Source organism: Lissotriton vulgaris, chromosome 7, assembly GCF_964263255.1.
Source record: "Lissotriton vulgaris chromosome 7, aLisVul1.2, whole genome shotgun sequence".
NCBI classification, from domain to species: Eukaryota; Metazoa; Chordata; class Amphibia; order Caudata; family Salamandridae; genus Lissotriton; species Lissotriton vulgaris.
The window spans coordinates 772,860,382-772,882,213 of record NC_141695.1 but is presented as its reverse complement, the minus strand read 5'-3'; the positions used below and the strand labels follow the sequence as shown (position 1 = coordinate 772,882,213).

The 21,832-nt window shown below is 42.9% G+C and overlaps 1 protein-coding gene across 1 annotated transcript in view; it reads right to left on the bottom strand.

The window, feature by feature from the left end:
* The window catches only part of PDE6G (phosphodiesterase 6G), a 275,741-nt gene extending 272,593 nt beyond the window's left edge, over positions 1–3,148 (bottom strand). The window contains exon 1 of the mRNA XM_086928787.1: positions 3,066–3,148. The gene's annotated coding sequence lies outside the window, so the exon portion shown is untranslated. The remainder of the gene's footprint in view (positions 1–3,065) is intronic.
* Between the last annotated feature and the right edge of the window lie 18,684 nt (positions 3,149–21,832).

Genomic DNA, 21,832 nt, shown 5'->3' with positions numbered 1-21,832 from the left:
GCAAAAGCAATGAGCAATTAATGTAAAGGATATCATGGACACAATAGGTTTGGGCAGTTTAGAGCGGAGTTTGTTTTTCCCAGCTACCCACGCCGAATGTTTACATCACAAAAAAGAGGCTTGGATGGGTGTATCAATGTTCATAGTCCCCCACCCAGCAGCACGTTTCAAGTATCCTGCAGCATCCTCTGACACGTGTTTGTGATTAGCGTATATCACGCCTCTAGGCCTGTTGTTCTAAGCTTAATAGCTTAATTGAGGGTATTGTAGTAATAACCTTTCGCCCAGAAAATGGACAGAAGTCCTCTCCATCATCCCATGCGCTCCTCTGCCTTTTTCTGCGGACGTGGATGGAAATGTCGGTCGCTCCACCAAGAGAAGGCCTTTCTGGTACCGATTTATAAGGCATGGATCCGGCCAGCCAGCCACCGTTTCTGGCAGCGTTCCTTCGGTGCAAGGCTGCTATGTGTGGCCTCGCACAGACAACCCTTAAATAGCCCTGCCATGATGGAAGGACGCTCCCAGCATATCAGAGATACGTGTCATGAGGTGACTAGAATTGCGCCCTGCTTTTGAGTTCTATTCCCAGGGCTCACATTCGCAGGGGGGCAGCTTGCACAGTAAATCTGTGGTGCTGGTGGGGAGGAACATATTTCCCAACAATCACGCAGGCACATAAAATACAGTATAGACAAGCAGGGCGCAGGAGGTGGGCTGAAGCGGCAGCGCTACTAAATGGGAGAAAGCACATTATTTTGTGAAATCCACAACACGTTTGAAGTCTTTCCAAAAACAGTGTGTGTGTATGCGTTTCTGTGCGTGTGCGTAAAAATGTGTGGGAAATTGGACAGACACCTCACCATGACTGACTGAAAGCACCTCCACCCGATTTCAAGGTCTGTCTGCAGTCGGATTAAAATCTGGCAAGGAGACAATCTGCCGCTCTGGCTGAAAGCACATTTCTAACACTGACAGAGGGCAGGTGCCTAACTTCTTGCTGTTGTATTGAGGCTTTTTCTCCAGAAGCATCGCCCACTGCTCTTGCAGTAACAACCATGTGGTTCTGGCTCTGCTGACCCGCCCTTCTGATGCTGCCTTTTTGTGATCTCGACTATCGTGACTCTCACCTTTCTCCTCGACTTCGCCTTCTGTGGCGTGCCTCTGCCGCTTGCCGCAGTCCACTTTCCAAGACTGAATGAGGGTCCTGGAAGAGTATACCTAATGTGGAAGTCCACCCTATGAACTAGTTTATACATTTCTCTTATGTGCTGGAAGTTTCCCTCAAACTCATCAAGGGGACTGTTAATGTTTTGTACGCGAGATCACCACGGTTCACATGGTGGTCTCACACAAAACGACACAGTTGGAAATGGTGCCAACCAATCCAGTCACCCTACGTTATGTAGACGAGACCATTTCCAGTGACGTGAATGGCACCATGACTGCCATAAGTCTTCATAATAGCCTAGGATCCTAAATCGGGAAACCATCTTGCCTCGCCCTCTTAATATAGTGTAGTATGCAAAGAAGAGGAGATAGGACCTCAGAATATTTTTGTACAGCTCTGATGGTCACCCCGCTCTAAATCACATCTTGGTGGCCTGATTGTGTGTGTGTGTGTCAGAGGGCCCTCCTAGCTCCAACTGTGACAGGAGATACACTGGGGCACAAGGCTTTCCCCCCAGAATTGGCTCCCGTCAACACAGTGTGGACGACTTCAAGGGAAGAAACACAATCACAGCTTGCTTTCAGCCATCCTGAATATATCCAAACGACATGCTCCCCTGACTTGACTTGCCTTGAAATCCAACCCTGTGCCGTACCCTTTGGCTCTGGTCCTCCACGACTGTCTCACACCCCAGACCAATTAGGATCTTCAAATATACTTCCAAATTGAGGTAACTAATCTAGAACCCACATTGAAAATGCTCTTGATGTGCTGGGAGTTTTCCCTCTGCAAGCCAGTAACACATTTGGCGTTCTGTATGTGACACCACCTTGACAAACATACAAAGGTAGTAATCCTACTTGAAAAAGAATTCATGAATAAATGTTAAAATATAGTGTGTTTTCCAGGGTCTATATTCAGTAGTAGGCCATGGAGGAATGGGTTTAAATACAAAAGTTGATCTCAGGCTGAAACCTTAACCTGAATTTAGCCTCCAGGAATAAAACATCAAGGAGGACCACCCACAAAAACATTTTACTTGGATTTATTTTTTCTGATAAAATAACTACACTCTTGGAAATGTTTCTGCAGTCTGGTTAGTGTTCTACTAGTTTTCTTTCTATAGAATTTCTACTATCAAACCATCTGAAACTATGCCATCTTGTAGCAATTCATAAAAACGTTTTTTTCTCTCACATATGTAAACATCACAAAATGCCCCCAAAATGATTTCCATACACCAAAGTATCTTATTTTGTTTAGAACATTCTGAGGAGTTTTATGTAGTAACAATTGAAAGTGCTGAAATCTGAGCAGTAGTCTTCTAATCCTTCTAAAAGACAGAGTGCCACATAGATAACAGACATGATATGTGGCAATAAGTGCTTTCTCCCAGGGTCTCCCAGTCAACGTCAATGCAAACCCCACAAACTCTGCATCCTCAACCATATGGCAGTGAGTTACTCGGTGTTTGAGCTTTGACAAAAGACATCTTTATCATAAGTTAGAGGCAGAATGGTAAAGTTCCTCTGAAAAGACAGAAGATCTAAGAAGTGCATGTCAAGTTGCTGGGAGCAGATCACTGACTTTTTCCTCGTCCTACTGGCTAATCTCGCCAAAGACCACCCATTTGTTGTAGACCGAGAGCTCTTTTGAAGGGAGGGTACATCCACAACAGTTAACACTTGGAAAAAAATATTCAATACATTAACCTTATTTCTATACATAATTTGTTAAGATTTGGACCACAAGACCCAATAATTTTCTTTCAGTAGATTAACCCTTCAGAGACATAGTAATGGCCCTGGCTGTCGACCTGAATCAGAAGTTTGTGTTTGTTGAAAGGTCTTTTAGGAGTAACTTTTAGAAGGAAACGGAAAAGACAGTGGTTACCTACCGCTTTTAAAAGGTCTTCACTCGGCCATTCGAAGAAGGCTGTCGGGAGCCCTAGATAGCTCCCGGCACCCGCCTGTATCACAGTCTTCTTCTTGTTATGAACTTGTTCCAGATCATGGCGGATTTATTCAGCTGCTTTGTTTAATAGGATTACACTTCTTCTGAATCACTTAAGCTGGCTGTGCTCTCGCCGACACAGATACTATGGTATCAAGCTCTCCCGTGGATGATACTAGAATGTCTTTGTGGGTGGAGGAAGGGAATGAAAACAAATGATGAAATAAATAACTCAGTAAGGGCAAGGGTTCACACAACTATATGACATCTTACAATGGTCTGATCACAGTATACTGGCAGGTGTGTGCTATAGTGAAATATCAACAATCTATTCAGCACATCGAGTTAAAGACTCGTTGGGGTGTCTGGCAGACTCCCATTTTGGGAGGAAAGAATTCCAAGTGAGGCTACTCATTCTACCCTCTTTGACCAGCTTAAATGCTTGCACTGTGGCAAAATGCTCAATTTACAAAGTATCCTAGCGTTGCACTTAGGTGCTGCTGGAGGTCACCACTCTGAACATGTAAATTATAATCCTGATGAACAAGTTACTTATCTTCCAACCTTTCCAGTGGATACTCTATCTGCAGATTCCTATCCTCATGAATCTCTGCATCCAGAAATGTTTTAACAGTTTCGTACGCAGGTAGGCGGCACCATGGTTTCCTAGTCATCTCCGTCACTTCCTTGAATGGATGTCACAAAGCCTGATAAAACACCACATGCCAGCTCTTGCGCTTTCCTCATGCCCATTTTTAGCGGCGCACACAAACTTGAAGTGAGCTAATGGAGTGCACAAACCACACTCCCAACAGCATTGACAACTCAGTGGAAGCTACTTAGGACAGGAAAGAATAGGCATTTCTCTGTGCCTGTCGAAGACATGTTCCCCTCCACCCTGATGAAGATTTCCATGATTGCATTTTCCACATTTCAGTATTCTTTATGAATCTCATAAAAGTCCGAAGTGTTTCCAAATGTGGAAACCAAATGTATGACTTTTAAAGCCAAGGATTTATGGGACGGGCACAACAGTCTGTAAACACTTTATTAGTGAGGTACCATCTTCAATAAGCCTGAAACCAGCATAAGCATGCACTACTGAATGTAATATACTTTTTGAATTAGTAAAACATTATCAGCGCCCGCCAACCCATAATATATAAAATCAACTACTTGCACTTCTTTCACTCTTATTAGAGCTATGAGGGGAACATAGTTTCGCGCAGATGTGAGCAAAGCATCCAGCACGAACACAAACACAATCTCTGGTAGTAACCTCATTGTGTAAAATATGCACAAAAACAAACATACTCCTATTTAATCTAAATACACCAAGAGAAATGCATCAACCCTCCAGAGAACAAAGAGGAGTGCAATAAATATTCTCTCTGAAAAGGCTGATCATATCTTTGGCTTCTTCAATGTAAATCGCCACGGAGAGGAGCAATTCTGTGCAAAATATTAGTCAATAAAAATCGTTTCAAACGGACGCAGAACCTGTCTACAAGGAGACAACTGAGACTTTTAAAACCCTACATCTATAGCACCTCTTGTGTCTTAGTAAGAAATAATACACCTTTGAAAGCACCTGCCCAGTTCAAAGCAAATCTCTCTATTAACTGGAAAATCCTTAAGCAAAATATGTTTTCTCCCGAGTGGATTGACAATCTTTGAGTTCAATTTAAATGCTATATTGTTTTGCTGAGAATATTGACTTGTAAAGGGGTGTACACAAATGTAACCGCACTCACATTAGATGGCAGCTATCCCCCTCTCATATCAAACTATGGGGTGACAAGTTCATTGTGGCAAAGAGATTCTAGATTCAGGGGGTAGAAGTCTTTTTTTTACCAGTAGCCTAAAGGTGAAAGGACCTTCCAACCCTTCACCTGCAAATCTGTGTCGTCCCCAATATCAAACCTTTATACTTTCACACAATTATATGTGTGTGTTGTGTAGTGTCCTGAGTAGGACATGTTGCGGAGTTTGTGTTCCATGTGAGACTGTGTGCAGAATGAAACGTATCCTATCGAGGACAAAGTGATAGCTGTTACAAAATAGGGGTGTCCTTCAGATTGTCTTCAATTTTCTCTGTGGTGTAGCTAATTCACATGTACACTTTTCCATGAACAAGCCCAGACACGTCAGATGGGCCGGAAACATCTGCTCCCTGCCCGCCAACTTCTTCAGATACACAACCTCAGCTCCTCTTCACCCCTCACTGTATTATACTGAGTATCTCCTAGCAAACAGAGGACATTGGCTGAAGCTGTCTGGTTGAAACCCCCTTTGTCTTGATGAGTTGCAATCAGCACTCCTTCGGGAAGGCATATAGCAATGCACTTCATCCTGATTGGGGGTGTCTAAACTGGCAATAGCAAAAAGCTTATGCCTTGGCTGACCCTGGTTTCCTGCTATTTTCCTCAAAGTAGGACTAATACTGTCCCGACCTTAATTAGACAGACTTTGTCCATTTGAAGAAGACTGTACCACCCCAGACAGAAGTCATTTGGTACAGGACCATTAGTTGCTATTTCCTGATATGAGAAGAAGCCCATGGGACTCATTTCTATCAAGCGAACATCATAAAAAAGTAGCTGTATGAATTAAATAATTGATACATATGTTAATACCTTAAGTAATACTGTATTGTAACTGCATTTATATATCGCTTCCTCCCCTTGACGAGGTGTTGAAGCGCTTTTTCGGCGAGTAGCACGCTACTCCAAAACCCATAAAGGATTAGTGGTGAAATATCAAAGTAATTTAAGTGATGGATATGTTAGTCAGTTATTTGGATTGAGAAGGATAGTGGAGGGATAGAAGAGGGAAAAGGTTTGCATTTATAGTGCGTTTGCTAACCACGATGAGGTGCTGAAGCGCTTTTTCAGAAATAGTACGCTACTCCTGAACCCATAAAGGATAAGTTGTGAATTACTATAGTGAAATATGAAAGTAATTTTAGTGGTGGATATGTTAGTCTGTTATTTGGATTGTGAAGGATAGTGGAGGAATAGAAGAGGGAAAAGGTTTGTATTTATATAGCGATTGAGTGCCCAAGGGAGGAGGCTAACAAGTTCAAGTTAAAACACAGTATTTATACATTTTGGTACAGTAAGACAAGCACTAAAACCCCTTTGTCATTGTTACATAATGCACACACAACCCCTTGTACAACCAATTTGTATAATGCTAACATGCTGAACTGTTGAATCCTGATAAACCACAACCCACGTCATCTTTGTAAATAGACAAGGGAGGTTACAGGCGTTGGTGGGCTTATAGATAAAACATCTATGTGCTCTGTAAAGAAAAGCATACAACAGCAGACCAAGGTCAAGCATTAAATCCCACCAGTTTCATATATTTTTGCACAAGTGCAACCACTTCTGGCATCCGCTGCTGTGAGATGTCAATTACAGAGAAAGTCTACAAAAAAAGGGAAGGTGCACTCTAAGTGAGGTCAGTCCGGAAGCGAGCGTTATCCAATAGTCTTCTCTTTATTAGTCTTCTCTTTATTAGTGTAGTTTGGTTAAAACCAGCACACAGCCAAAGCGTTTCGTTCCCTAGTGCCACGGGAACTTAGTCAGGGCTGTAATAATCACAACATAAATATACATATAAAGGACATATAAATACACAATATTTTACCATAAATATAATATGTAGCATAACAAAGAAAATACATATACAATAACCACAAAGGAACACACCATAATATACATAAAAACATAAATACACACCATATCTTATACTAACCATAAACACAGAGACAGAGTGATACATCATGGGCCACTGCATGTGCCAAAACAAATAAAGTGTTTAAATCAAATGTTCTAAAATTGTACCAAATACGCATGAAATTGCACTAACACGACCACATCTGTGTGCTCTGGCCTTTCGGCAGATGCAAAAACAACAGTTGATGGACAGAATGCAGAACAATGTCATGCATTCACCCTAGTACAGAGATCTGGGCCTAAATCCATCGTTTTTTTGCACTCCACACCACCCCAGTTCAGACATGGCCATATGCAAATCAGCCTTGACCCTGTGCCTCATGGGCACAGTCCAGCCCGAACTGCCACGCCATGTCTTTCTTGGACCAGAATCAAGCATCCTAGGACCGGTTTCTGGCTATCAGCCGTCTTCAGCCAGGATAGCTTGACTCCAGTGGCGTGGAGAGCATGGGACTCACGTCTGAGCATACCCATCTCTGAGCATACCCATCCCATTCGGGGTGACAAATGCAAAAACAACAGCTGATGGACAGAATGCAGAACAATGTCATGCATTCACCCCAGTACAGGGATCTGGGCCTAAATCCATCGTTTTTTTGCACTCCACACCACCCCAGTTCAGACATGGCCATATGCAAATCAGCCTTGATCCTGTGCCTCATGGGGCCAGTCCAGCCCGAACTGCCAAGCCATGTCTTTCCTGGACCGGAATCAAGCATCCTAGGACCGGTTTCTGGCTATCAGCCGTCTTCAGCCAGGATAGCTTGACTCCAGTGGTGTGGAGAGCATGGGACTCACGTCTGAGCATACCCATCCCACTCGGGGTGACAAATGCAAAAACAACAGTTGATGGACAGAATGGAGAACAATGTCATGCATTCACCCCAGTACAGAGGTCTGGGCCTAAATCCATCGTTTTTTTGCACTCCACACCACCCCAGTTCAGACATGGCCATATGCAAATCAGCCTTGACCCTGTGCCTCATGGGAACAGTCCAGCCCGAACTGCCAAGCTATGTCTTTCCTGGACCGGAATCAAGCATCCTAGGACCGGTATCTGGCTATCAGCCGTCTTCAGCCAGGATAGCTTGACTCCAGTGGTGTGGAGAGCATGGGTCTCACGTCTGAGCATACCCATCCCACTAGGGGTGACAAATGCAAAAACAACAGGGCAGGGCCACTACTCTGGCACGCAAACATTATCAGCACAACCAGCTTTTCAGTGAACACGTAACTCCTAACTTTGCAAAAGTCCTCACCGAAACACAAAATGGGGGCAGGTAGACAAAATGGAAGAGGAGTAGAGGCTAACTTAACAGAATTTTTTTTACAGTTCAACAACTGCACCGTCTGCACCATGATTATTCTGCTTGTCAGCACAGAATAAGCAAAAAGAAAAGGCTTTTTTTTTTAAAGAGTTTTCTTTTTCATGGTTATTTGTCCATTTGACATTAATTGAAGCATCTGCAAAGGAATCCCTGACTAAACTCAATAGGCACAGTCTTTTGTAACATTAGTCTGATAGAAATGTGTACCCCTGGGACTGAACTCGTATTTTGTTCTGGTGTAAGGAGAGGAGCATGGTATTTTGGAGATGAGCCATAATATCTGTAGATTTAGTAGATGGAACAGCTTCTCGTTCTTAAGAAGGGTAGCATATAATTCCAGAAGAAAGCGGCCAACAAACAGAAATAGTGATAGCGCAGCCTAAAGACCATGATCCAAGGAAAGTAAAGCCTGAGAAGGAGTATAGCTCATCAGACATTTCTTCAGGGATAAAGGGCTGTCACCTTAGAGAGTACTGAGAATTGTATACATCGCCTTGAAGTAGATCCTGGTCTCCAGAGGGAGCCTATGTAACATTTTAAGCAGGGGGTGTAGTTTCAAATCCGTGGGTGTCTACAAATGTTTGACCAGCAGTGTTTTGCATCATACACAGGTAACCAGGTGTGTAGGTGCAGAGTTACTGCAATCCATCCACGAGCCAATGATAAGTGTCACTTAGGTTTGCTTACTTTCCTCAGAAAGGGAGAGTAGGGTTTTCATGATCAGCTCAAACCGAATAAAAAGATGGCTATAATCACAGGCCTAAACTGAATAGAAAGAGGACTGTAATAACTGACCAGATTTGGGCATAATGCTCAAGTTTGGATTGTACTTAAAGCCCAAATTCTTTCCATATATACTTTAATGTAACTGGGTGACAACGAGCACCCACTTTGGAAAACTGTGATGGCCAGAGGTTGTCTCTATCTCCATCTACCAGCATTTTCATTATTTTCGCCCGGGTTCCCCTTGAATGGGAGTTCATTGACTCTCTGACCGGGGACTGGGGAGACAGCAGACAACTTACCTGAGCCGCCGCAACGAAACGCACAGGACGCAACAGGACGCCACAGTCAGCCAGGCGCCATTGTCCACGCCGCCACCGCCGAGAGTCACCTTCTCTGGGCACAGGAAGCGCCGCCGCTCCGGGACTACGAATCCCGGCAGCCTACGCGGCGGCGCACGCACTGACACCGCGAGGGCGCCAGGGGAGGTGCTCATAAGCGCACCAGGACCGGCGGAGCTCTGGGAGACAGCAGACAACTTACCTGAGCCGCCGCAACGAAACGCACAGGACGCAACAGGACGCCACAGTCAGCCAGGCGCCATTGTCCACGCCGCCACCGCCGAGAGTCACCTTCTCTGGGCACAGGAAGCGCCGCCGCTCCGGGACTACGAATCCCGGCAGCCTACGCGGCGGCGCACGCACTGACACCGCGAGGGCGCCAGGGGAGGTGCTCATAAGCGCACCAGGACCAGCTCCGCGGGACGCGAGCGGGACGCCCGGGGCGAAGCCCGGGCAAAGGGCGGGCCCTCTACGGCCCTCATCGGCACGAGGAGGCAGGGGCAGGGCCAGAAACCCTGTTAGAAACATAAGAGGCAATCTACGGACCAAGTAAGACTGATCTGTTTTTAACAGCCCCTTGTTTACCCTCAGCTGTCTAGGCTTTGCGCTATACTAGCCATAATGTCTAAAAAGAACCCAGTACCTCAAGCAAATAACATGAAGAACTATTTGGTGCAGACTGTGGAAAAAATCAACTCACAAAGGAGAGAATCATTGGGTCTTAGTCAGTCACCTGACTTACGTTGCTTATCCCCCTCCTTAACCCCATCACCTGAGGATATAGTCTCTTTACAGACTTTCCCTGATGCTAGTTTCATGTGCCCTACAACACTGGAATCCGGCCCTGTGACCAGTAATGTACCATCCGGATCTGGTTCTGAGGTTCTCATAGTGGACCTTGAGAATAAAGTGGACAGTGATGAGGACCAGGAAATTCTTGCATCCCCCACTGATGATGACACCTCAATCACTGAACTTCCTTCTCGCTCGGATTCCGGGAAAAATAAAAACCCACCTAGGCGGGGTGGACTAAGATCTGGGACTAGGAGGAAGAGGGTAATTACCCCAAAAGCTCCTCCTAAGGAGACTAGAGGGGGGCGTGCAAAGCCTACTAAAAGTTTTGACGAGGATTTATTCGATAGACTCACTGAGTTAATGGATACGAAAATTAAAACCATTGTCAAGCCTCTGCTCTCTAAAATTGACAAACTTCAATCCGAGATTAAAAAGTTGGGAGGGCAGATGAACAAATTAACTGAGGGAGTTGACTGTGTTATGACAGCTGTGGCAAATATGGGTAATAGCAGTAGGCAGGATGACGACCAAGAGAGGGTGAATTCAGTTGTAGCCCCAAGTAATCCACCACCCCATCTTCTTGACCAACCCATTAGTGGTTCTGGCACTAGCAGAGGGGAGGGCTCTTTAACGGTTGAGATACCCCCTGTTCAAGATCAGCCAACTGACCCACTTCAATTTATAGTTGAAGCCTCTCCTGTCGTTTTAGTTCTGGCTAATGTTCCACCATTAGAAGCTGGCATTGAGGAATCCTCGTCCTCCCTGTCTAACAAAGCCCTACAGTGGCTTACAACAAATATGAGATTAGCTCCAGGGGGTGGGCGGCAGCTGGCCCAGGAAATCAAAACAGCCAAAAGGGTCTCATGGCTGGGCAATCGCCCCAAAAAATTCAAGGGGGATTGTGTAGCAGTAAGTTTTACTCACACAGGGGTGTTACCTAACATCCTAATTAACTTACTCCCACCACAACGTAGGCAGGGTTCTGTTGTACCATTGACACTTAAATTCTTCTATGGTGAACAACAAAATGTCACATACCCTAAAACCCCAGCCTTTGGTTGGGATTCTAACCCTGATACACACCACAGATGGGGTTTTGAACACACTCGCAACACTGTGAATCATTCAGTACCCCAAGGGTTTCAGAATCCTTTTGCTCAACCCCTCTATTGTCCAACCGTTTTGCACCCCTTTCCTTTCTAGACCATAATGATTGACATCAGTCAGAACACCCTGTAAAGTATAGAACCAATGTGCCTGTTCTTAGCATTCTTACCTGGAATATTGCTGGCATTAAGTCAAAGGCAGATAATGCAACTTGGCTAAATTTTATATCCAAGTATGACATTATCGCCTTTCAGGAAACCTGGGACACTAATAACAGCTTTTCTCTTGATGGCTTTAGCTACTTTAGTATCCCTGCCGTGGCTAGCTCAGCAGGAAGGGCTAAGGGGGGCCTGATTAGCCTGTTTAAACTTGATATTAAGGGTTGCCTCAAGTTACTAGCCTCAGGTTCCGAACATTGCCTTATCGTTGAATTGTCTCGTGCTGAGTCTCCTAATATTTTGTTTATTAATTTTTATAACTCCAATGCTGCCGATTGCACGTCATATAGTCTCGGTAGATTGGATGATTTTCTGTCAGTCTATAGTGAGGATGTTAATGCATTCGAAATCATCTTTTTAGGGGATTTTAACATACATCCTTGTTTACTATCATGTGTTTGTGATGACGTAGACTCCCCCCCGAACAGTGCAATGGTCCATCTGGTGCACAACAAGCAGGGGGATTGTCTAGAAAATGTTCTTGCCAGATGGAACCTATATGAATCTAGTTGTGGGGAGGGGGAGGTTAGGGCCCCTACTTTCAAGGGCTCAGACAATGGCTCTATCATTGATTACATTTTTATCTCTGCATGTTTTTTATCTAAAGTTTTTATGTATAGAACTGTGGTATCTGCTTTTAGTGACCATAACCCAGTTTCTCTGGACCTAGGAGAGGGTGAATTATTAGGACGCATCCATGGCTCAATTTTTATGGATGGACCACTCAAAGTTAAGGACCAAAGACGCAGACTCAAGTGGGATAGTATAACCCCAGAACCGTTTATTCAGGAAGTTTTGATAGAGGCTGAGGAAGAGGTTGGGGTTTGCCTATCGAATGATGCTAATGATGGGGATGTTATTCTCGCATTTACTAACATATGCTGTAAGATAAACGGTAGGCTCTCTGTGATCAGCAAGACCAAGACAAAACCTCTTAAAAGATGGTTTGATCATAGTTGTTCCCTAGCACACTCTGTGCTGCTTAACGCTCTTAAATCCGATCCAAAGGATCGTGACCTTATTAGGACTAGCAGGGCCTCATACAAAAAAGCCATTGCAGCCAGAAAGAAAGAGCTTAAAGACGAAGCTTGGGCGCAACTCACAGACCCAGCCATAATAAAAAATAGCGGGAGTTCTGGAGGATCGTTAACCAACCCCTTCTTACAGGCGAAGATAACTCTCCCCTAGAAACAAATATCCCAGATCAGGATTGGATCCAACACTTTAGAGACATATACTCAGGCCAGTCTTTAGCCGAGAATAGTGCGTATGAAGAGTTTACTGCTATATTGGGAAACCACCTGCACTTTGAAGCTGAGGAAGTTTTAGTCGCTATTAACCGCACTTTGACAAAAAAGGCACCGGGACCGGATGGTGTTCCGGCTGATGCCTTTAAATGCTTCCCTAACTTCTGGTCAAGACTGCTGTGCAGGGTTTTTAACGCCTTAAAACGTGACAACATTCCCGAGTCTTGGAAAACCTCAACTATTATCCCGGTTTTCAAAAAAGGCAATAGGCAGGACCCTGCATGCTATAGGCCCATTTCATTGATAGACTCCTCAGTCAAGATTCTAGGGAGAGTCTTATTAGCGAAATTGAATGAATGGGCCACTGAGAATAACATCTTGAGCAACGTGCAATACGGGTTTAGACCCAAGAGAAGCACCTTGGACCAGTGTCTCAACCTTCACCTATTGATTGAGAAATACACCAGAGCCAAGGATGGGTCCATGTACCTAGGGTTCATGGACCTCTCCTCCGCATTTGATATGGTAAATAGATCCAAGCTCTGGGGTAAACTGGTCGACATGGGCCTGGACAGATCTATAGTCAACTTACTGTCCGACCTCCATTCTGGCCTGTCTGCTAAAGTTAGAGTCTCCACTGATGGAAGGTGCACTGAAGTGTTTGCATCTGAAAGGGGAGTCCGTCAGGGATGCATTTTGGCACCACTACTGTTCACGTTGTATGTGAATGCTTTAGAGCCCGCCCTAAGTGGGGTTACAAGCGACATTCCACGTGCAGGGGAACAGGGTATACCAGTTCTCCTGTACGCGGATGACGCGGTGCTACTGGCCCGAACAGGAGTGGGGCTACAACGGCTTTTGGATGCTTTCGAATCCTTCATGGGTTCTTTAGACCTGAAAATTAACGCAAAAAAATCCCAGGTCATGCTCATGGGTCGGGCTTCAAGGAAATCCCTCCATAAAACTTTTTTCTGTGGAAGGGAAAAACTTGTTCGGGTTACTTCTTTCCCTTACCTGGGGATCACCTTTGACGAGAAAGGTAGCTGGGGTCCTCATGTAAAAAGTAGAGTAGCTACACTGGCCAGAACTTCCGCTGCCCTTCATGGCTTTTCAAAAAGACTGGGGGGCAGGCCTTTTGAAGCTATTAGCAAAATATACAAAGCTAAATGTATCTCTGTAGCTACATATGGTGGCTCCCTTTGGGGGTATAAAAGAGTTGATCCCATCCAGACCGCGGAAAACAAATTTTTTAGATCTGTTTTGGGCGTTCCGCAGTCAACCCCATCTTATACTGTCCACCAGGAGTTAGGAGTAGGCTTCATTAGCGATTTGGTTAGAACAGCTCCATTAATCGCATGGCTTAAGATGTGGCTCAATCCTGAAATCCCCTTAAACCATTCCATAATAAGGGACTGTCTGACCTTAGACAATGTACATAGGATTGGATGGTTAAAGTACATTAAGGACAGTTTTTGTAGGTTGGGGAGGCCTGAATTATACACAGCCACTGATTCCATAGCATCCAATGACGTTGTCCTTACTAAGGCTGCTATGAAGGAGCTCCTCTCCTTGGAGAGGGAGGAAATAGAGCTAAAGAAACCCTGTGTTAGGGCCAGCCTACTGCTGGCTATACCTAGTGGTCCTGACAACTATCTCAATGTGGTGACTAATCCTTATCATATGTTCATTTTAACCCGTTTTAGACTTAACCTGATTCATTTTAACTTGGGTTTTTATTCTGAGTGGAGTACCCCTGAAAAGGCCCCGCCCTGTCCTTGTGATCTTTTTTCAGAACAGAGCACAATGCACTTTACAATGTTCTGTAGCTATTATAATGATGCCCGGAGGTTGTTTCTCGTTCCTATACTTAAGGAAGCGGGATTTATTTTGGCCCGACCTGCTCTTATTTATCTACAAATGTTGCAAACCCCCAGGATCATGTTTTTTGTGGCAAATTTCCTGGTGAGAGCAATAAGAAGCAGGAATATCAGACTTAAGAGTGCAGACTCGCTTATTAATTAGTCTGGCTGTTGGCAACTTCTGGTTAATGAACCCTAGATCACAGTGTGTCAGGGCTTGTAGTTACCTTATTACAATATTTATGCGGGGACCCACCCTTGGAATTTTGCACTGCATTATGTACTTTAGTACTATTGCACTTTAATACTATGTAATTACAAAGTTTTAATGATTCGTAATACGGTACATTGATTTTCATCTAAAATGCTCTTTTTAAATGTTTTTAACCGTTTTTAACCGTTTTTATTCATGCTATTTGTTGTCTGTGTTTTTATGCCATTGTCTTTGTATGATATTAAGTTATCGCAATAAAGAACTTTGACTGACTGACTCTCTGACCGCTCTCAAGCATACTTGGAATGATCCACCTATAATTATGACCCATCTGAGTGAAGGAGGATCATGTATGTACATGAACACAGTGGGCTGTAGGAGTGGATGGGCCAGAGACAGTTGAAACTCTCAAGTGGTACCCACGTGGAAAACTGAAAACATGTTTTAGTACTGGAAAGAACTGGAAGGCAGATAAATCAGATTGCGTGTGATATAGAAAAGAAGGCCATCTGTGGACATCTCCTAATGTCAATCTTCAGCAGTCTATGTAATAGGAAAGTTTAGTTGAAAGTGCCAATATGTTACTATTGGACGTGACTCTTCTTAGGGGAATTTTCCACAAACGTTTTGCTTTTTGTCCTCTTGGTTTTTGCCAACTCTCTTTTCCTGAACTTAGAACTCTGGGTACTTTCCCACTGTACTGCAGCAGGAAAGTGCGCATGCCCTTCCTGCACATACCAGGATTAGGTGCTTCCTCGATTGGTTTAGGTGTTGTACTTGTGAGTGCCCTGTAAGAAGGTACACCACATACCCAGGGCGGGTGCAAACTGGTTAATGGGGAGATGTCGCACTGATTGTGCCACCAATCTGAATAGCCAGTCAAAAATATCTCATGCTCAGGCAGGCCGGTCTCACTCCGTAGCCAGCCGTTTACTATCACCACACCGAGGTAGGCAAGTGGTCGGGTAGGTGCATATGCGTATGCACTGCCCAGGTAGGGATGAACCCCCATGTTGGTTTTCCCTACCTAGTGGGAGTTGGCTCTCCCTATGGGACACTTCCCGGCTGTGGCTGATTTCATTACAAGAATGAAGGCTACCATTATGCATATTTCCTTAAGGCCACTTCAAGCAGCCATTTAGAAGAAATACATCATAAAGTAAAAAGCTCTAGAATAGAATCTTCATGTTGTCCAATAGTCATGCACTTAGATTCATCTGCCTCTTTTAAATGCGGCTTCAAGCAGATAAGTACTACTCCTTGTAAATGTAATAATATGTAAATGTCCAGTATTTGTAAAGCGCAAACAATTACCCGAAGGTGTCAAGGCGCTGGGGGCGTCGGGAAGATTAAGCAAGCTATTGCCCAGAGTCACATGGTGCTGGGCTGATCTGCCGCTGGCAGCGCGGATCGAACCGTGAGCTCCCGGGTTCCAGAGTCAGTCGCCCTGGCCGCTGAGCCACACCTCTTGTTACTCTTGCTCTTACTATCTCTTGTTAAGAACACCTGTTTTATGTAGGTTTGATTGCTTTTCCATGTCTTAATAAAAATACCATTTAGATAGTTTTATCTATTTTATGTAGCCTCTGGTGCTTTTATCACCCAATAACTTCAACTATTATGATCCCTGTGCCTTACTCTCGAGCTCCAAATTACGGAGACTATCCCCCACCTCCCTATTCTAAACTTGATTCCTTCTACGTAGTTTTTCATTGAGGGTAGTGATGGAGCGAGATGTTGTTCAAAATTCGCAAAATTAAACTTCCATAATGTAACCATATTAATAGCATGTGTTGAAATGATTAACCAATCTAGATTAAAATTGCACACACAACACGCAGGATTAATATGCTTTCATGTTGCACTTGCAAGTTTGTAAAAATAATAAACTATCCTGGTCTGTCGATTTTGTCAGTATTAAATGCGGCTGTTTAATTATTAGCATGTGCTATATTTCTGTGCTTATGTGTTATCGTGTCTTTTCTGTGGCAAAAGCTCGTGGAGAATCCTGGAGGCCTAAATAAGAGAAGGTTTTTATAATGCAGCCTTTTTGTGCTTTGGCTAGATAACATAATTAACTTGGTTAATATTTAGCAAAGGGGGAGGGAAACAGAATGGGTTTCAATTCTTTAATTAATTACTGTCTTGTGTTTCTTTAAATACTAGTTCTCGTGTGGGCCCCATGAAAATGGCTGACTGGCAGTGCTGAAAAATACAAAACTTGACCTGAGTGAAGCTTTCATTCATATGCAGAAAAAGAGTTTTTGCTGTCGAACAATGGAATAATAAGCGGAATGGTCATGGTCGAGTAGTACGTGTTCTTAGAGAAGAGCACCAAGGAAAAAAAGCCTGAATCGCCTGCCAAGTTTAGGAAGTATGAGGTTTCGAGTTCGGTGAAATGTTTCATTTCTGAGGAAGCTAGAAGGATGGAATTTAAGAACAATAGGGGTTTATGATGTGCCCCGGACTTGGTCAGAAAGTATGACATCAATATGATCTGACATTTGTCAACCAATGGGAACCCTGATGGCAAGGAAAAGTTTACTTTTGAAGAGATTAGCTAGTAAGAAAGGTATAAAAACTGGCCCTACAGAAAGGAGGGGGCTCTTGCTTCCCGATTCCTGAATGACGTGCTGACGGACTCTTGGTGCACGTAAGGATAGCAGTCTTTATTAATAATTCTTTTAGTTAGGGAAATAGGTTTTAGGGAATGAGAACTTTATCTTGCTTTATTTCATGCTAAATGATTTACTTTGAAATGTCAGACTAAAAAGCCCATCCTTGAATGATGCTTTCATTTTGCTAATAAAATAATGATTTCTGAATAAAGATTACTCTTTCTTTGGATTAAAATAAAGCTAATAAAATAGATTTTGAAATGACAAGCTGGTCTTGTTTATTCATGGTCTAGTTATCATTATTAGATCCATTCGCCTATTGTGACTTAATTAATGTTGTGTGAACAAAACCATGGTTAAATTAATTATTCAGCAGTTGTATATAATAATGTAAATTGTTTTTGAACAGAGTGTTTTAATTAGGTCACATGATTCAGTCGCTCAAAAATTGTCTCTTTAGTTTATGGGCCTAGGTAGTGATTTACGATTAATGGTGAGTATTGTGGAGATGAGTGGCGTTTGTGAGACAGTTTTCCATTAGGTGCGCTGGATAAATTATCTGGTAGCAGAGTTACGGTTACTATGGTAACTGACATGCTACATGTAGTTACATAGGATACATGTCTAAAACATGTTAAGTTTGTTCAGTTGTTATATGTAGTCGAAAGGTCTTTTCCAGCAGTGAGAAAATTCCTAGAGTGCCGGCAAGAGTAGTGTGACAAGTGAGGTTACACAGTTCATTTGTTCTGTATTGACATATATCACTAGTGTTGTGGACGTACAGCACAAGTTTAGGGACCTTAGGTGTGATAGGTAGTTGAATGTTTAGTGAGGATTGTCTATGAAATCGTAGATTTCGAGTATAGGGACAACTGTCCTGTTGTAAAACTCACTGTGAAAAGAGTAGTAGAATTTATCCAACCTTGAGTGAAGGGTAAGGAAGCGTCGTCTATTCTTATTGGCAAGTGAGGATTTTTATTGGCGGGTTAAAGTCCTACCATTAATTTCATGTATGAATGGTTAGGGATTCTTTCCATATGAATGCGTTTTGCTAGAAAAATATTTTATGAAAATAGCGTTGTCTATTTATTATTATATATTTTATAAAGCGCTTGGTTACACCAGCAGGTGTTTCCCCGCGCTGGTTGCTACTGTTGTTTCCATTAGTGTTTGAATCCGATTGTGAAGAGAGGACCTATTTCGAGCACTGAGGTTTGGGGAACAGGATTGTTTTAAGCTCTCTTCGGAATATAAGCTCCGAGTTTTCCAAGCGCAGCCTTTCTGGCAGCTTGTTCCATAACCTAGCCGTCAAGGCTCTAAAGGATTTTCCACCCATTCTTGCTCTTTTTACCTTCGGGACCTGTACCTGCCCCGTGCCACAGGATCTTAATTGGCAGATTGGCTCATACTGCTTAAGATAGTTATGCAGGTACCTAGGGCCTCTCCCATGGAGGATCCGATGTCCTATGCAGAGGGCCTTAAAAGTCACCCGTTCCCTGATAGGGAGCCAGTGAAGTGTTCTCAGAGCTTTTTGTGATGATGCCATTCTGGGTAGTTGAAGGATCAGGCGGGCCGCCGTATTTTGTATGCGTTGCAGTCTAGAGACGCATTTTTCGCTGGCCCCCAGATATAGTACATTTCCGTAGTCCAGCCTGGATGTTATCAGGGCATAGACTAGGGTCTGGCGTACCGGCATGGGCATAAGGTCCAGTGTTTTCCTAAGGACCCGTAGAGTACCAAAACAAGTGCCTGCCACTTGTTTGGCCTGGTGGTCGAAGGATACGTTTTTATCCAACCAAACTCCTAGGTTTTTCACTAGATTGCTGGGTGAGGGCAGTTCACCCAGCTCGTCTGGCCACCACGCTGAGGTCCACACTGATGGAGATTTGCCTACGATCAGTACCTCTGTCTTATTTCCGTTAAGACGGAGGCAGTTATCCGCCATCCACTTGGCCAGTTCCTGCATGCAGCATTTCATGCGATCGGATACTTGAATGATTGTAAAAGCTAGCTTTTTATTTTAGCGAAACAGACAAATGGTTTGTTTTATGTGAAGTTACTAACTGAATTTCATTGAAAGATTTGTAAAATATGGCGCTGTGAAAATATTTTGTAAAGGAGGGGTTAGTTCAAGGAGTGAATCGGAGACCGTGAAGCTGCAGCGGCAGCCTACGTCACCAGGTTCGCGCTGTGATTGGCTAGCATACGTCACAGTATTCGCGCACTGATTGGCTCATGTGACTTTGCAGGCTTGTACCTGATTGGCTCATTCTGAAATACAGCTATTCAATTCGCTGAACAGAATAGTGACGTAGCTTAACCTGATTGGCTTGTTGGTGACTTTTGCGCACGGATTGGCTGGAATAGTGGAACAACAAGAAAATATTTACGATCTTCTGTATTAAGTGGATTTGGTTAAAACATGAGTTATTATTATTACTCGTACGATGAAAAGAAGCCTTCATGGTTTCAGAAATTGAAAAATATTTTCAAAAATGACGAGAAAATTGAAACGCGAGGTGGAAAATTACTTCATAAGTACAAAACACCAGCAGCCTATATGGAAGGTGAATTTGGTTATCATACTGTTCTTTGGATGGAGAATTGGATGGAATATACCAAAGATGATGGTGTATTGGCATGGCCGGAAGATGGGTCATTTAATATAAAGGTGTTGAAAAACTTGAGAGAAAAATTATGTCTCTCGTACCAAAACCCAGACCTACACAATTTGAGGCTTTAGCTGAATGGGAAGATGAAATGTTTGATTTAGAACGGGAGAACAGAGGTGTAACAAGAGGCACTAGAATGAATATTAATAGAGAAACTCATGAAGATAGAATGCGTCGTTAGAGACGGGCAGACATGAGCAATGGTTTGTATATAACAAGGTTACCTGGTGAGCCAACTGGTCAAAAGTCTACTGAAAAGAAAAATAATATGGATGAAGAATTAGATGATGCAGTTTTAGAAGAAATCTATACAACAAAACATAAACTGCCACCTTATCAATCAGATTGTTCATGGTCTACACCGAGAATTCCTCAAGGAACTTCTCCAAGTGCTCCTCCTAGAGAGATTTCTAGTGAAACACCATTTATATTAAATCAGAATAATGCAAAACTTCCTGAGAGAGTAGAAACAAGAACTAATTCTAGTATATCAGAAGAAAGTAGAAATTATCCTGAAACCCCAGATCAGAGAAATGAAGTCCCAAGAATCGTAATAAGAACAGAAAGACTTGAGGACACTCAAAATATTCAGAATATCTTCGATCAAAAGAAGAAATAATACAGCAGTTAACTAAAGGCATGGAAGCAGTAACGGTACCAGTAACAATTGGTCCTGTTGTTCCAGTTTTCGATCAAAAAGAAATTAGACATTCAGCTCTAACTGTCCCTTTAAATGCAGAAATTCAGAAAGTGGCTGACAAATTTTATTCAGATTTATCAGAAATTCACAGAGAGAAAAAGATGCCAGACTTAACTTTTAAACAAAGTTTTTCAAATGGTCCATCTCCATCTGTTGCAGAATCTGATCCTGGAACTCTAGGAAAGTGCATAAATAAGTATTCAGAATTTAAATTACTTGATGTTGCAAAATTGAAAGCGGATTTGGGAGGAACTAATTATTGGCACAATTGGTCCTGACAGTTTAAAGTTATATCAAGATGATGAATTGCTGTTTATTTGCAAGAGAATTCAATGGAAAACGAAAAATAAATATGATTTGTTAGGAGAAATAGCTGCTGAATTAGATGTAGATTTGATGAGACATAAAAATTTGCAGAAACATTAGAGAGTAGATTTCTCTGAAAAAGATATTGAAAGCATGAACACTACAGGAAGGATAACTCATATAAAAGAATTGATAGTGTTTCTAAAAAGAATTGGTGAATTAAGCAAATGGAGAGTGAAATGGACAAAGAAAAGAGAGGAAGAAAAAAGAGAAAGAGGGGAAATTGCAAGTGAGTTTCCTATGAGAGAAATAGCTGGTGGAGGTTATGTTCATGTTCCTTGGTCAAGACAGGGCATTTTACTGTTCACAAATGATTTTCCCAAATTGAGGGGAAAACCTGTGGAATGGTATCGTCAGGTAGAAAGATTTGTTAAGGTCTCAAAAGTTCTGTGGATTGATCTTGATGGATTCTTTGACATCGTTGTTCCGTCAGATCTATGGACAGAATGTAAAATCTCTATAGATTGGCCCAAAGAAGAACCTACCCGCGATAAAGTAACAGGTGCACCTTCAGCTGATGTCATAACTTTCTATGATAAAGTAATTGTGTGGCTGAAAAACAAGATTCCCCCAAAAGAAGTAGATTGGATTAAAATTGACAGAACAAATCAAGAGCCAAAAGAGTCAGTTCATTCCTTTTATGAAAGATTACTCCTAGTATTTAAACAATACAATGGTTATGAGAAGCGGAGTGAGAAGGATATGAGCCATTTTATTTACAGATTTGTATATGGCTTGAGACCTGATATTGGTGAAATGATCAGATCAGGAATAGTTGGT